Source organism: Felis catus, chromosome C2 (assembly GCF_018350175.1).
Source record: "Felis catus isolate Fca126 chromosome C2, F.catus_Fca126_mat1.0, whole genome shotgun sequence".
Taxonomy (NCBI): Eukaryota; Metazoa; Chordata; class Mammalia; order Carnivora; family Felidae; genus Felis; species Felis catus.
The window spans coordinates 75,123,625-75,138,492 of record NC_058376.1 but is presented as its reverse complement, the minus strand read 5'-3'; the positions used below and the strand labels follow the sequence as shown (position 1 = coordinate 75,138,492).

Here is a 14,868-nt window from a genome sequence, read left to right as displayed (position 1 = left end):
TCAGAGTAAACAAAGTGATTGTGTGATGGCTAATGTTGGCACCACTTGATATTTTTCTCAGTACCTGAATATTTGGTTAAAATATATACACACTAAAGAAATTTGAGTAAGTCTAATTAAAATAAAAAGCAAACAAAACCAAGAAACATAGATAAAGGAAAATATAACAAAACAAGCTGAATTCTGTTTTTTATTACATTTTATTTGGCTCCAATTATTTACAGTTGGAGTTCAGTATCTCTTTAACCCAAGGGTATAAAATTGGTACAACCAGAGCACCAAATTCAGGCACTGTTGACCAGTCAGCTGCCTGGTAACAGAATACAAAGAGAAAACTGAATTAGGGTGGGGAAGTCCCATGTCTATTAGTCACGCTATGTGCATATCCATCTTACTTTCTCAACCAAGCTGTAGGCCTTTACCTCCCAAATGTAGACATGACAACAAATATTTATTTCTTTTGTTGATTTTTAATTTTAATATGCATTTTATGCACAGGAGGGCAATCAACACAATGAGACATCCCTGGTAATAGTTTTCTAAGCATATTGAAAAATGGATAGAGCTATTTTCTACTTTTTTAGCAAAGGAATTTTTTTCTTTAATAAATAATATGGGGATAATTCTTGGACAGTGCGTGGCTCTCAATCAATCCTACTAGCATTAATATTTTTGTAAACCACACTCCATGCACAAGGCATCTTAATTATCAGTAGATTTGAACATGAGCATCATTCACTTATATATAATTCTGCATGCAGGTGTTCTGCCTACCTTAAAATAAAATTAAACCTTTACACACACACACACACACACACACACACACACATATATATGTATGATACGTGAATATATGTGTAATTTATATAAGATATATGTATATGTGTATATATACATGTGTATATATGAGAGAGAGAATAAATTGATACAGATTTCCAAAGCCTTAAAGTTTTTATTAATATCCTTAAGAGGGATAAAGAGTGTTAGCAGGAAGAATTAATGACAGGATTCTTTCCATCTCGTGTTGTCGTTCTTGAAAGAAGATTTATGCTACAGTATTGGTTATTTCTTTTGATGCCCTCTAATGTCACACATACAAAGGAATCTCTTCCTTTTCAAATTGTTCATGTCTTATTATTAGTCTGTGTATAATGCCAAGTATGCTAGATTTGCAATCGAATACTGTGTGACTCTAGAAGAGATCCTTAGCACTTCTATTTCTCTTTCTTTAGGAGCTGGGGATAATAACTCCTAACTTTCAGGGTTGTTATGGGACTTGACTGAGTCCATGAGAGTGCTTTGTACATCTCAAGCAGGTTCTAATATAGTTAGAGATATTACTATGAATTTTCATGGTGGTAAGTCATCTTGATCTATTTATGACCAATAATAGCATTGTGTAGGTTAGCATCTTATGGGCTAGCTATTACCCCAACAAGCATGGAAAATAGCCTTTTGGATATTTGCATCTCTTCACTGTTTGGGGCAGAAGAAAATACAGACAAGCAGTGAAAGGGACTGATTCAGAATCAGAAAATTCTAGGGACCTGAGAGGCTATTGTGTCTTTGGCTCTAGAGTAACAGGCAGATGATTTTGAGAGTGGCTACTTATAAGGCTGTGACTTCAATTCAGATGGAAAGTTTCTAGTCATTGTTATAATATGGGTAAAGAGCCATTTTAAAATATGGTTATAATTTTTTCTTTCTTTTTTTTAGATGAAAAAATGTTATAAGCAAATAGCCTCAAGATGCCTTCGTTTCCACTTTCTCATACCACCTCTGTCATTTTCCTACCCCATCTCACCCCTCTGTATAGGATGTGCTGTATGTTTCTTTACCACTGAAAGAACACTAACATTGATTCAAATCATAAGTAGCTGGTTGCTGGATCTCATACTTTTCATAAACTTTTCAAGATTATTCTATAATAATGGGTAACTTTTATTTGGAATGAACTGGATGAGTAAAATTAGTTTCTAAGTAATGAAAAAATGAAGTTTAAATAAAAGTTACAATTTCAAAAATATTTCACAATATAGCTATAGAATTGTACTATAGAAATATTAAAGACCGTGTTGTATCCATCATGAAAAATGCAAGAGTGTAGGGAAGCTTTGAGCACCTGGGTTCAAATTATGCCTCTACCAATTCCTAGCTTTGTGACTGTGGTCTCAGTTCTCCTAACCAGTGCCAGTGATAGTTAGTCTTAGAGTCTAACAATATACAGGACCTAACTGACAAAGCCATTGTGAGGACTGACTGGATTAATACAAGCACTAAGAAAATTATCATAATAATTCGTGGCTATTTACCCTAATCCCCTCCACCTCTTCCTTTTTAGAAAGAAAATTCTTTTTAAATTCCCAAAATATAGGGGTGCCTGGGTGGCTCAGTCGGTTAAGTGGCCAACTTCGGCTCAGGTCATGATCTTGCAGTCCGTGAGTTCGAGCCCCGCGTCAGGCTCTGTGCTGACAGCTCAGAGCCTGGATCCTGTTTCAGATTCTGTGTCTCCCTCTCTCTGACCCTCCCCTGTTCATGCTCTGTCTCTCCCTGTCTCAAAAATAAATAAAACATTAAAAAAGATTTTAAAAAAATAAAAATAAATCCCCAAAATATAGACTAATCGTCTTATTGAAACTTTGGCCAGCCTTTTTTTTTTTCCTCCACAAATTGGTTGAGTTTCAACCAAATAACCTTTTATATAAATAAGAAGCCATTTCAGGGGCACCTGGGTAGCTCAGTCCGTTAAGCATTCTCTTGATTTCGGCTCATGTTATGATCTCACGGTTTGTGAGTTTGAGCCCACGTCAGACTCTGCACGGACAGTGAGGAATCTGCTTGGGATTCTGCCTCACTCTCTCTCTGCCCCTCCCCAATTCATTCTCTCTCTCTCTCAAAAATATATAAACATTAAAAAAAAAAAAGAGGAAACCAGTTCAATGACAGGAACACACCTACTGATCAGTTGCACTATGTCCCAGCACACTGAGAAAACAGAGTAATGGTCCTGGTTCATTAATCTAGGCAATGTTTACAAACTCAAAAGCAATATACTGACTTGTCTTCAACTAACAAAAACATTTATGTAAAGGACTCAGACCAGGAATAGGGCCTTGCAAATAAAAACTGGAGTACCAGGCAGTCTGAGAAGTAAAAACATAAGCAGATACCTTGTACTGTAGGGAAGTCAACAATAGCAACTGTAAAGAGGATAGAGTATTGAACATGAGAAGTACATGGATACCAGGGCTCATTCTGGGGGCCCAGAATTTTGGGTCCATCCATGAGGTGCTAGGAGTTTGGGTACACTACCTCAAGTCTGATGGGTCACTAAACAGCCTTACACTTTCCCCCCAGACCTGTCATTCTGTGCTCCTGTGTTCTTCTGTGCTGGAGAGGTAGTCAGCATTGCACTAGATATGGCTAGATATGGCTCTACATCAAATACAGACCTTAGGCTAAATGTTAAAGGCAATATGAACTCTAATCCAAAGCTGAGGCTGCATCACCATCATTAGGGTGACTAACTCATTCCAGAGGGCCCTGGACTTTCCTGCTGTTAGCACACAAATCCCACACCCAGGAACACCCTCATTTGCAGGAAAACCAGCGTATGATGGTCAACCTAATCATCACAGAATGGATATCATAGAATAATATGTTACAATCAAATCTTATAAAATTTGTAATGGTTCAAACTTTCAGGAGTCAACCTTTAAGGGTGTGGGACCTAGTGTGGGAAAAGCAATTTCTCAGCACAGATGTGTGGTCCCTAAACTGCACATCTGGGCTGTGAACAGATGTTTATTTTCAGCCGAAGTGAGTAGAGGAACAAAGATCTTGGTGGCTAACTCTGCCAGTTTAGGCAACAATTCTAGGTGGCATGACAAGGTGTCCAACTTTATCTATTTTCTTACAGTGATGACAGAAGTGAAGCTTTCCTTCCTCTTCAGCTTCTGCACTTAATAATTTAGTCAAGGATGATGAAGCAATCTCAGTAAGTTAATCCCATGAACTAAATACTTAACTATTTGAAAAACCCTTATTTTATGTATAAAATGAACATGTTGTTCACAATCACCATTCATTATTGCAGCAGCATCCTCTGAACTCATAAATAAATATTTATACTTCAACTGAATCACAAAGAATCTCAGAAACCAAAACACACAAGGAAATTTTAATCACACTTACATCTAAAATGCTTTACTTGTATGTGAAAGTGAATATTCTGACAATCACAAGCCATCTAAATGACATGCCCCTGTTTATGCAACTGATGTTGATTCATGGATTAGACCCAAGGGTAACTTACCCAATCTCACGGTCACTGATCACACACACATCGTTTCAGAGACACCAGAAATGACACTACAGTTAGGCATTCAGTTATTTGGCCTTCCAAAGGCTGAGGCTGAAGTCAAAGCAAAGAGCAGATATTAGCTAAATTTGGAGACCAAAGTCTAATGTTGCACCTTGCCTATTTGGAGACTACCGAACACAGGCTTAAGGAGGTGCTGAGGCCGAGTGCAATGAGCTTGCATTGGCCCTGGACACTCTTGATTGCTTCTAGTGTTGCTTCTCCCATTGACTTGTCCACTCATACATCATACCTGAGGGCATTCAATAGGGCATGTCCTTGTCCTCAAGGACAAGGCTAAATGAGCGAAGGCTGTACTAGGTGCAAATTCCCGGGGCTATTAGGATTGCACAATTAGGCAGGAACAGTATGCATGTAATCTCTGTGTGTGTGTGTGTGTCTGTGTATGTGTGGTAAGCATGTTAGCAGGCATTCGAACAGATCAGATAGGGTGCTCTACTCAATATAATAACTTTAGATTATTTGTGGAACCCTTGCACCTATGGCTGGTAGTTTGAGCCAATATTTATAAGGAACTGAACCCTGTTAACTTTCCTGTGTCTTCTTTTGCCCGTCACAACTCGATTCAACAACAGCTTCTGTCTACACTCTCAGGGATGATCTTTTTTCCTTTAGGGGATGGGTGGATATTAACATCTCTGCAGTCACTCCTCCCACACCCCACCAGTCCCAAGTCACCTTTTTTTCTTTTTTCACTCTTTTTTTTTAATGTGCTACAATTTGCATAATATAAAATTTATCAGTTTAACCATTTGCAAGTGTATGGGTCAGTGGCTTTCAGTACAGTCACAGTGTTGCATAATCGTCAGGACCATGTATTTCCAAGACTTTTTAATCTGCTCTCACTGAAACTCTGTACCCATTAAACAATAACTTTCTTTTTTGTTTTAAGTTTATTTATTTACTTTGAGAAAGAGAGAAAGAGCAAGTAGGGGAGGGGCAGAAAGAGAGAAAGAGAGAATCCCAAGAAGACTCTGTGTGGTCACCACAGAGCCGGAGGCTGGGCTCAAACTCATGAACCATGAGATCATGACCTGAGAAGACGATAGCCGCTTAACCAACTGAGCCACCCAGGTGACCCTAAACAATAACTTTCTTTTTTTTTTTATTTTTTATTTTTGAGAGAGAGAGAGAGAGAGAGGTGGAGACAGAGCATGAACTGCAGAGGAGCAGAGAGGGAGGGAGGCACAGAATCCGAAGCAGTCTCCAGGTTCTGAGCTTTCAGGACAGAGCCCAATGTGGGGCTCAAACTCACGAACCATGAGATCATGACCTGAGCTGAAGTTGAACGCTTAACCGACTGAGCCACCCAGGCGCCCCTAAACAATAACTTTCTATTCCCCCTCCTCGCAGCCCCTGGCAACAACTCTTCTACTTTCTGTCCCTCTGAATGTGACTATTCTAGGTACCTTATGTAAGTGGAATCATTTGGCATGTGTCCTTTCATAACTGGTTTAGCTCACTTAAAATAATATCTTCAAAGTTCATCCATCTTGTAGAACATGTCGGAATTTCCTTCCTATTTAAGACTGAATAATGTTCCATTGTATGTATTCGGCACCTTTTGTTTATCCATTCATTTGTTGATGGATACTAGGTTGCTTCCACCTTTTGTGAATAATACTGCTATGCTATGAACACGGGTCTAGAAACACCTATTTGAGTCCCTGCTTTTCATTTTTGGGGGAGCATATACCCAGTGGAATTGCTGGATCCTATGGTTCAACTTACCATTGATGAAACTTAGAATTAGGTTCCTCTACGCCAGGATGTAGGATCCCAGACAGGATTAGTGGGCTCTTGCTCTGCTTTGTCTCTTTTATAGAAGAATCTGCCACCTTCAGGAAGAATTCAGGGGTATCCTTGTGTACCCCAAATTTAACTTTTTTTCCCTTCTCTGTGATCTCTCTCCTTGAATCCCATCCACAGGACCAGGCTTCTTACCAGATCAAGTTTTCACTCCACAGACCTGCCTTTCTCTCAAGGAACCCCTCCAGAGTGGAGCCCCACCCTTCCCAGCTTGCGTGATTCTGCAGGTGGATTAGCAGGAATAATGGACTTAATAGCCACCACCTATGTGCAAGGGTCTTTGGGACTGCGTTGGACTGATTGAAGTGCCTACCTCAATCGGCAAATGCAAATTGCAATCAAGAAAAGAATCCAGAACTCAGGATAAGAGATGCAGAGACAAACATCAGAACAGAGACATGAGGCAAAACCAGGTATAAGAAATCATTCAAGAAAGAAAAGAGAAATCATTCCGTGTCAGAAGCCAATATCATCAGAAGCAGGTGAGTCAGACGAGTGAGTGATGAGTTGAGACAAAGAACTGAAAGGCCTAACAAAGTCAAGTTTTAGGGGGTCTGGTTTTATTGGGTGCTGCCCCCGTGTCTCAGCTCAGGCTGCTCCTTTGAGCTTTGTGCTTGCTGACATGTCCCATTTCTGTTGTTGGGGGTGGGGGGGATCTTACTACCGTGAATGCAGGGAACTCTCTAGTGACAACTGCTCCCTGCGTGATTCCATTCCACAACTTCAACCACTGCCTGACACTACTGTTTCTGTAGTCGAAGAGTATCATTAACATAACTCAGTGACTAGAAGCATCTATTTTAGGCCTGCTTCCGACTGGAAAGAAGTCTGCCCTAAGCATTAGTAACCAGTGATGTGGACCTTACCTGGTTCAAATGTATGCCACCTCTGTAGTCTGGACACTTTCAACTAAAAACTTAGATTAAAACATTAGTCCGGGCCTATAATCACCCTTTGCAGAAACAAATGCAAAATCTCAACCTGGACTACTCAAGATTCCTCACTGCCAGCAGGTGATGTTCAGTGAGACAGTGGCCTGAGAGATTTCAGGATCTGAAGAAAGCATTTCAGATTGACAAAGAACGATATTTTCCACTGCATTGCTAAATGTGCCACATAAGATTCCCACAAACAAATATAATCACAAGTGGAAAGTCACCACAGGCAAGCTTAGAGATCTTTTGTGTCCCCCACCCCAAACAACAATGGTTATATTGTCTTTTTGTTTTAGCTACCAATGATTTAAGCCAAACTCTTTGCTCAATTACAGTTATTAATTCCTACCAGGTAATGGTAACATCCATTAATCCTGCTCTTTTCTTTTTAGCTCATATATACTGTGTCGTTTTTCCCAGGGAAGGAACCATGAAGGAAGGGGAATGTCTGCTTGGGATTGGAGCTCTTGATATTTCTGTCCCTTCTCATGTTTAAGGTCCTGGGACTAAGACCTGAGACTGTAGTCCGGGCCTCAGGAAACCTCTCAAGATGTGGATGCAGTCCCCACCATGTGTCCTAATTGTCTTGCTCTGGTGACCCTCGTTACCTCTCTGCCTCTTCACTTAGATTCTTCAGGTCAGTTGTCCAGCTTTCTATGTGGCTTTGCGCATAATAAACATGGTCTGTGTCATATAATTTTGGGATCTCTGATTTAGTATATCCTGCTTCAGCCCCAAAACGCTAAGATCTAGGTGTTTATCAAAGAGGAGAGTTAAAGTTATAAAAAAGAAATGACAAAATGAATAGAGGATTGATTACCTCCTTGTTACGTCCTTAAAATGGTTGAATGCATTTGCAGAGTCACACTTGCAGTTATTATGATCAGCGGCAGTTAAAATGGCGTAATGAACCCACAACTTTATGACTGTAGCTCCAGATGAACACGATAGATCACCCTACTGTACAAGAAACAGCACCCAATTCAGCTGTGGTTTCCACTTACAGAAATCTTCCTCAGAAAAGGAGCGGAGTCACTGCAGGGAAATGCCATTAATGCTCACCCAAGTGAGAAGAATCTCTATCATGGGGAGGGAAATAGCCACAGAACACCAGATGTTTGCTAATTATTTTCAAATGAAATTGACTAGACTAAGTTTTAAACAAAGATAATCTGAGAGGGTAAAATAATGTTATTCTTCCCTTGACTTTTATAAGTAGGGGTAATTAATCTAGCTGCAGTATTGCCTCTGTCCAGTCCTATCTCCAGTAATTAAATCCTTGCTTTTGAAACAGGAGTTATATTCAGTGTCTGTATGGCTGGGTACTGGTTAGCTCGGGAGTTTCTGCAAAGCTTCCCTTTCCTACCTCCCCTCTGTTCTCCCTATGTATAAGCTGTTCCCCATCTTACCTCCTTCTTCTTGGCCTGCTATGTTTGAATTCAATGTAAAGTGGCTTAGAACTTCCCACCTCAAGACTGATTGAAGGGCACATCAGATGATGTCTCCAGGAATCTCCAAATTATTTGAGCCTGCAGGCCTCTAAAGGTTTGGGCAAGAACCCAGCAGTTTTGACAGGTGCATCTCTACTCTTCTTGGGTTATAAGCTAATTCTGGAAAGCATAGACCTTCATTCACGAGGAACAATAAGTGAAAACACTGAAGCAGAGCAAAATTAAAGCTGTGTTTCAAAGGAAATGGAGCTCACAGGAGAGTTAAGATGGCTCTCCACCTAAAACACACAAACCGCGAGAAACAGACACATGTAGAAACTATTTTGGGGGCGCCTGGGTGGCGCAGTCGGTTAAGCGTCCGACTTCAGCCAGGTCACGATCTCGCGGTCCGTGAGTTCGAGCCTCGCGTCGGCTCTGGGCTGATGGCTCCAAGCCTGGAGCCTGTTTCCGATTCTGTGTCTCCCTCTCTCTCTGCCCCTCCCCCGTTCATGCTCTGTCTCTCTCTGTCCCAAAATAAATAAACGTTGAGAAACTATTTTGTTCATGTTCTAAACACAACTCAGAGGGGTGCTCTACTTCTAAATCTAAAACAGACAGGAGTAAAAAGGGAACCACCTGATATAGGTATGGAAGCATAAATATGATTTCCAAATTAAAAACTGTGTTGCAGACAATAATATGAAATGGATCCTGCTAAACATTGCATTTCTAAAGTAAGACAAATACAAGAATATATTCTCTTGATCTCAAGTATGGCTTGGTGTGGCATAGAGTTTGAGGGATATAATATTTTCCCTTATCAACTCTGTTGACATTGTCCCAAAAAGTTAATATCTTTTCTATATAAAACATTCATGGGAAACAATGAAAACAATGACAAAACCAAAAAGGTACATCCAAAGAATGGTTTACAGTTGCCTTAGCCTCTTAAAACAGAGGCAGGAATAGGAATTTTGTGTGAGGGGATGAACGCAGAAAAGAGAAGTGAGGAGCTGACCAAATTAAACTGGGGGAGGAGGAAAAGCTAATACAATGATGTGTGGTTGACTTGGCCACCACCTTGGGCAACTGAGGCTGGATCCCACTGGGATATTCTTAGGAGTACAGAGAACATGCAGAATCACCCACCCAAGGATGGCTGGGGAGAAGCACCCGCTCACCGTCTTCCATAGCCCATTGGTTGAAAGTTGTCCCGGGGCTGCTAAATGCCCCACACTTCTGAGCTGGGCAGGCTCAGAGAAGAGAAGAGAAGAATCCCACCAACACACTGAGAGGACTGCTGGGAACAGGACCACAGCGGGTACTGAGTGCCAGGTGAATTAGTCCCTTGCTTACAACTCCCACATCTGAAGTCAGAGTGAGGCTGAGAGGCATCTGGTACGATACAAGATGGAAATTCTGTGAGAAAAATACACCAGAAAAGTGTTCACTGCTCATCAAAGGAATGCAAATCACAACAGCAAATCTCTTCCTCAGATGAATTTAAAGTGATTTTTAAAATGATCACTCTTTTTTTACTCAATTTTTTTTAATGTTCATTTTTTTTTTTTTTTGAGAAAGAGAGACAGAGTGTGAGCAAGGAAGGGGCAGAGAGAGAGAGACACAGAACTTGAAGCAGGCTTCAGGCTCTGAGCTGTCAGCACAGAGCCTGTGTAGGGCTCAAACTCATGAACCGTGAGATCATGACCTGATCTGAGGTAGGATGCTTAACTGAGCCACCCAGGCACCCCTAAAATTGTCATTCTTAATGTTTTAAAGATGTAGTGAGAGAGGAAAATTTTCTCCCCCACAGCTAATAGAAATACATTTTATAAACTTTCTCAGACCAACTTATTGTTATAGATTGTTATGGGCTGAACTGTGTCCCCCCAAAATTTGTATGTCCTTAACCCCCAGTACCTGAAAATGTGACTATATTTGGACACAGGCCTTTATTTTATTTATTTATTTTTAATGTTCATTTATTTATTTTGAGAGAGAGAGAATGTGAGTAGGGGAGGGGTAGAGAGAGAGAGAGAGAAAGAATCCCAAGTAGACTGTGCACTGACAGTGCAGGGCTCAACCTCACAAACCTTGAGATCATGACCTGAGCCAAAATCAAGAGATGGACACTTATTGGACTGAGCCACCCAGGTGCCCCTGGACAGAGGCCTTTAAAGCGATGATTAATTTAGGAAGGCTGGGTGGCTCAGTTGGTTAAGTGACCGACTACAGTCAGGTCATGATCTCACAGTTTGTGGGTTCGAGCCCCGCGTCAGGTTCTGTGCTGAGAGCTCAGAGCCTAGAACCTCTTTCAGATTCTGTGTCTCCCTCTCTCTCTGCCCTCCCCCTGCTCATGCTCTGTCTCTCTCAAAAATAAATAAACATTGGGGCGCCTGGGTGGCTCAGTTGGTTAAGCAGCCGACTTCGGCTCAGGTCGTGATCTTGCGGTCCGTGAGTTCGAGCCCCGCATCAGGCTCTGTGCTGACAGCTCAGAGCCTGGAGCCTGTTTCAGATTCTGTGTCTCCCTCTCTCTGACCCTCCCCCCATGCTCTGTCTCTCTCTCTGTCTCAAAAATAAATAAACCTTAAAAAAATAAAATAAAATAAAATAAAGTATAAAATAAAATAAAATATAAAATAAATAAACATTAAAAAATAAACGAGAGATGATTAATTTCAGAATCAGTTAGGGTGGCCCTAATCCAATGTGACTCGTGTCCTTATGAGAAGAGGAGACTTGGAGACACAAAGAGACACCAGGGATGGGCACACATGGAGGAAAGACCATGTGAGGACACAGAGAGAAGGCGGCCATCTGTCAAGGAAGGAGACCTCAGAAGAAACCAAACATGCTGACACCTTAATCTCTGATTTCCAGCCTCCAGAACTGTGAGAGAATAAATGTCTGTTGTTTAAGCCGCCCAGTCTGTGGTATTTTCTTATGGCAGCCCTAGGGAACTAACGTATCGATCATAAATTAAAAAAATATCTTCATACATGGTGGCTGCTTCAGTTAGTTCCTTTCAATATGCATTTCCTGTTCCTGACTTTTTTATTTGTTTGGTTTTTTTTGGTGTTGTTTTTTTTGGCGAGTAAAGCATTCTACCCAGCACTTGGACTATGATTGGTCTAAGCCAATTCTGAAAATCCTGTTCTTTGTTTTCCCAGCATCCCCTGAAAGTAGGGTTGAGCACATGACCAAGTTCTGGCCGGTGAGACCAAAAGAAAATCTGCAATTAGGCGTCTGAAAAAGCTTTTGCTTTCATGGTAAAAAAAAGACAGGTACGTCCTCACCCCTTCTCCTACGCCTCAGATACAGATGTGATGTTGTATCCACGTTTGCAAATCTCCAGCCTTACATTCTGCTAGCTTGGCAATTCCAGTGCATCAAAGGGGCCTCTCCACAAAAGGTTTTGGGCATGTGCCCTTGGAATCAGTTTCACTGGCCTTGTTTAGGTCACATGCAAATAACTAAACCAATCATGAGGACCAGAGGCATGAATTGCTCTGATGGATGGGATCTGAACTATGCTCTGAACCCTGGAGTGTGGAATTGACATCAGCCCTGTCCACACCACATGATTGGAAAGTGTGGGGCGGGGGGAGGTAGTTGCCCAAAGGGAAATCAGGGAGCTGTACCCAAAAATGTAGGAATGGGTGCTGATCGACAAAATGACAACCAACGTCCCCTCCACCTAACTCCTGCTTGTCCTTCACGTGTCAGCTATGCAATTACTTTTCCTGCGAGGCTTTCCTGGCCATGCCCATGCCAGCAACTCTAGACAAGTTGCCCCTATTCTTTGTTCCCAGACCATCTGAACTTTCTCTATCACAGGACTTTACATTGTATTGTAATCACCTATGTGGTTCTCTTTATTTCTCATTAGACAACAAATGCCATGAAGACAGGGAACCTGATTCTTTTTTTTTTTTTAATTAATTTATTTTGAGAGAGGGAGAGGGAGACAGAGCACATGAGCAAGGGAGGGGCAGAGAAAGAGGGAGAGGGAGGGAATCCCAAGCAGGCTCCGTACTTCCAGTGCAGAGCCTGACATGGGGCTCAGACCCACAAACCATGAGATAATGACCTGACCTGAAACCAAGAATCGGACCCTTAACTGCCTGAGATACCCAGATGCCCCAACAGGAAACTTTATTCTTATCCATTATTGGTGGATAAGAATATCCATATCTGGTGGACACTGGGATGTCCACCAGAGTGCCCAGCACATAAACATACTTGATAAATATTTCCTGAGTGAATGAATGAATGAATGAAGGGATGAATGAAAACACACATCATGGAAGACAAGTATAATTGAAAATGCTTTCAAGCACATGAATGTGATAAGTACTGTAGAAGTAATAGGCACCTTAGTCTCCTCCTACCAAGCCCATATCCTTGTTAACCTCTCTCTTTTGAGGGAAAAAGAGTTGAGACATTGGTTAGAGGCTAGAATGTTCATTCGGCTGCATTTATCTATATTCCTTAAATATTAGCAACTCTGCTGCACTCTATTTTCCTTTGGTGGATATAAAGGGGCTCTGCATCTTTGATATAGCCCTAAGTAGGTTTCTTTTCTCTTTTCCATCCCTTGGAAATCAGTACCTGAATAGTAAGTATGTCAGGGCTTACCTTGCAGATCTCTCCCAGTAAAGTATAAAATTGATCTCAGGGTTTAGAGTGAGGGTAAAGAATTAGAAGCCCCATCCTTACCTGAAAATCAAGATGTCCTCCAGAATAGCTTAGGAGAGGGCCCTGACCTTGGAGACACTGAGCTCTCACATATCTGTAAAGAAAGCAATATTTTGTTTTTGATCTGATAATGTTCTTTGTATATACTTTTCTCTTTGGGAAAGCCTGTCAGTAGAAGTAATCATGAAAGAATAGAATTTGGACCGTTATTTATTTGGGGATGTAATGAGCATTACAAATACCACCCTCACCTCACACTGATTCCTAAGAGGTACCAGCTCACACAGCATTTTTCATTTCTTCACACAGTCCCAACCAGCACAAATGAAACTCTTCACTGAGCAGTATAGACTAGATGAGTCTGGCCTGAAACAGAGATTATCCTATTTATAGGGCACTGGTTTTCCTTAGTTTATACTGTTGGTGCCCAATACAGTGTTCTTCATAAGAACCGTGACACTACTCCCATTAACTACCGAGAACAATGTGAGAATCACTTAGCCTTCACAGAGATAACAAATATGATTTTTATTTGAAAAATAATTATTTATTTATTTTGACAGAGAAAGAGAGAGAGAGAGAAAGAGAGAGCATGAATGGAGGAGGGGTAGAGAGAGGAGAGAGAGAATCCCAAGCAGGCCCTGTGCTATCAGTGCAGAGCCTGGTGTGGGGCTCAAATCCATGAACCATGAGATCATGACCTAAGCTGAAACCAAGAGTCAGACACTCAACCAACTGAGCCATCCTAGTGTCTCTATTTGAATTTTTAATATTTCAACATGGCTTTTGGTATAGCTTTAGTGAAACTTCATTAAGTAACTCCTGTGTAGAGACTCGTGGCATTAAAATTGTGTAGGAGCCTAATAGCTGTCAATTGGTTCATTCAACAAATATTTACTGAGAACTTACAATATACCAGGTCTAAGCTAAAAAACTAATAAGATATGTCGCTCTAATGTTGCAAAATGGGTAAACCATGATCCCAGTTCTAGAGGTGCTAATATTCAGATGGAGGAGAAAGACACTTAAAAAAATCATTAACCATACAACGTGACTCTGGGAAACACACTCAAATTTGCCTCCACCGGGATTGCCTTGCCTTAAAAAATCCTGCAAATCCTCTAAATCCAGCTCAAATCCTACTTCCTTCAAGAATCCTTAATCCTTACTCTGTTCGGCCAAAATAGGTCTCTCTTCCATCTCTCTTCTCCAGTTTATGTAGTAACTAATATTTATGTGTGTATCTCTTTCCTCCATTTGATTTCATCTTCTTGAAGGACAGACGCTGTATCTTATCCATCTCTCTATTCTCCAGTCTGGCTAGGACAGTCATTTTCATGTAGGAAGCACTGAATATGTATTGAATTGAAATAAACTTTACGACATTAATTAGATTAGTTCTCACTGAGTTTCCAAATACAAGTTTCTTCTCTTACAGAACAGGAAGAGTAACAGATGCAATAGACTTCTAGTTAATAGTCTTAATTTTGGTGAGATATTATTTGCCTGGACTCTGAGAAAAGACGATATGGAGGTTTTAATTGTAATATTATAGTAAGGGTATCTTATTTCCACTGAAAATAAGGAAAATGTAAAGATTAGTAGACAGCATTGT

At 40.8% G+C, this 14,868-nt stretch overlaps 1 long non-coding RNA gene across 2 annotated transcripts in view; it reads left to right on the top strand.

The window, feature by feature from the left end:
- LOC109491709 overlaps nucleotides 1–14,868 on the top strand; it is a 104,555-nt gene that overhangs the window by 72,580 nt on the left and 17,107 nt on the right. The window contains exons 3-6 of one of the 2 annotated variants that reach the window (XR_006585161.1): nucleotides 3,920–3,997; nucleotides 6,311–6,672; nucleotides 7,518–7,762; nucleotides 11,726–11,839. This is a non-coding gene — a long non-coding RNA (uncharacterized LOC109491709). The remainder of the gene's footprint in view (nucleotides 1–3,919; nucleotides 3,998–6,310; nucleotides 6,673–7,517; nucleotides 7,763–11,725; nucleotides 11,840–14,868) is intronic. The other variant, XR_002745304.2, reaches the window with a different exon arrangement.